The following is a 1869-nucleotide window of genomic DNA, read 5'->3' as shown; positions in this document are numbered from 1 at the left end:
AGCTCGCAACCCTGGCATGTGCCCTGACCGAGAATTGAACCATGATCTCCTGGATCATAGATAGATGCTCAACCACTGAGCCACACCAGCTGGGCGACATGGCTGCTTTTAAATTGTCTGATTTAATTTGTTTACATTATATTTAACTTGTTTAATTAATTACAGAATTCCCTATTTAATTTGAAAGATTAAGGCCTCAGAAAATTTTTCAATTTCACATGAACTGACTTCTTTCTTAGGTTGTTCAGAATGATGGTATCCCAGTGACATGGGCCTATCTGTGGTTGTGAAATGGTGGGAGGGGGAGAGAAGACGGGGAGGAACGGAAAATCACTTACATCTGTATTTTATATATACACACACAAATCAACACATAAACAAAAAACCCAGAATGGTCCTTAGGCATATATGAGTTAAACACAAATTCTGATTGAAGAATGACTATGAAGAAATTCCCCCACATTTAGAAAGGCTGTTTTCTAATACAGAGGAAATAATATACCATGATATCAAATCTTTTTCAGATAAAGGAAGCAAGTTAAAAACTTTATTTATTTGTTCAACGTAACAGGTGCTATAGATGGAAAAAAAACAAAACAACTTCCCCAATACTACTTTAAAATGAATAGTCAAGCTTGATTTCCATTGGAATGTAGTTATTTCTTCACACTAATAAATCAGAAGACCAAGGCCCAGATTACATATACACATATATACATATATGTGTATATATATATATGTGTGTGTGTGTGTGTGTGTGTGTAATCTGATCTATATTTATTTATATCTGTATCTATCCATCATCTATCTATCTATAGCAATGCAAACAATTATTGAACTTCATTTTCTGGACCAGAATGCCAAATTAGTCTCTCCTCACAAATAAGCCATTACAACCTGAGAAGGCTTTGTATTTGCCCCCTTTGCCAGCACCAACTGTACCTCATTAGAATCCTTCCTTTCCATTTCATGAGAAACATCAATTCTCCACCACTGTCTGTGGCACCAATTATTGGTTCAGGATCAAGGCCTCTGGCGAAGCCTCCCATTTTGTCAGCAACATCCCTTTCCTTCTTTGATGCGCGATCATCGGGTTCACTGTCAGAGGAAGGTTTTCTTTTTGTACCACTTTTCCTTCCCAGCTCTTTGAGAATCAAGGGACGTTTTCATAAACTCTGGCCAATCGAAACTTTCTTCAGCTTCCCAACACTGTATTACCTTCCATTTCAGGAGATATTCCACCTTCCCGTTTGCTATACGCTGGTCCTGTGCTTTTCCCACCACAAATTCTTCAGGCCCTGCCTCTTCAACTTTTTTACCTTTTCCATTCTTTTTCTTTCCCATTTTTTGCAAGATAGTTTTTTCGGAGGCCATTTTTTATTGCGAACTTGAAGAGCTATTGCAGTGGCCTCCCCTTACCCATGGAGTGTATGTTCCATGACCACCAGTGGGTGCCTGGATCCGTGGGTAGAACCAAGCCCTGTATATACAGGGGTTGGCAAAATAGGTTTACAGTTGTTCATATGGAAAAATAACACAGTAATTAATAAATAAGAATACAAGAATAACACTGTTTCTCATACAACTGTAAACCTGCCTTTGCCCACCCTGTACTATGTTTTTTACTATCCATACATACCCATAATAAAGTTTAATCTATAAATTCGGCACAGTAAGAGATTAACTATAACTAATAATAAAATAGAACAATTATAACAACATACTGTGACAAAAGTTATGCAATTGCTCTCCCTATCTCTCTGTCTCCATCTCAAACTATCTTATTGTACTATACTCACCTTTTCCCTTAAAGAGGCACTTCCTGGCTTCTCTTTGGCATGTCCAAATTTTCAGCTTCGCTGCTCTCGT

General features: G+C 37.8%; 1 pseudogene across 1 annotated transcript; it reads right to left on the bottom strand.

Annotated features, from left to right (window-relative positions):
• Positions 1-830: 830 nt before the first annotated feature.
• On the bottom strand, positions 831-1374 carry LOC308561409 (chromobox protein homolog 3 pseudogene; annotated as a pseudogene). The gene has a single exon. The product of its transcript is annotated as a chromobox protein homolog 3 pseudogene (transcript).
• Positions 1375-1869: the final 495 nt, after the last annotated feature.

This window comes from Miniopterus schreibersii, assembly GCF_964146895.1.
Source record: "Miniopterus schreibersii genome assembly, chromosome: 9".
Taxonomy (NCBI): Eukaryota; Metazoa; Chordata; class Mammalia; order Chiroptera; family Miniopteridae; genus Miniopterus; species Miniopterus schreibersii.
The sequence above is the reverse complement of the archived record's forward strand: the minus strand, read 5'-3'. Positions and strand labels throughout refer to the sequence as shown.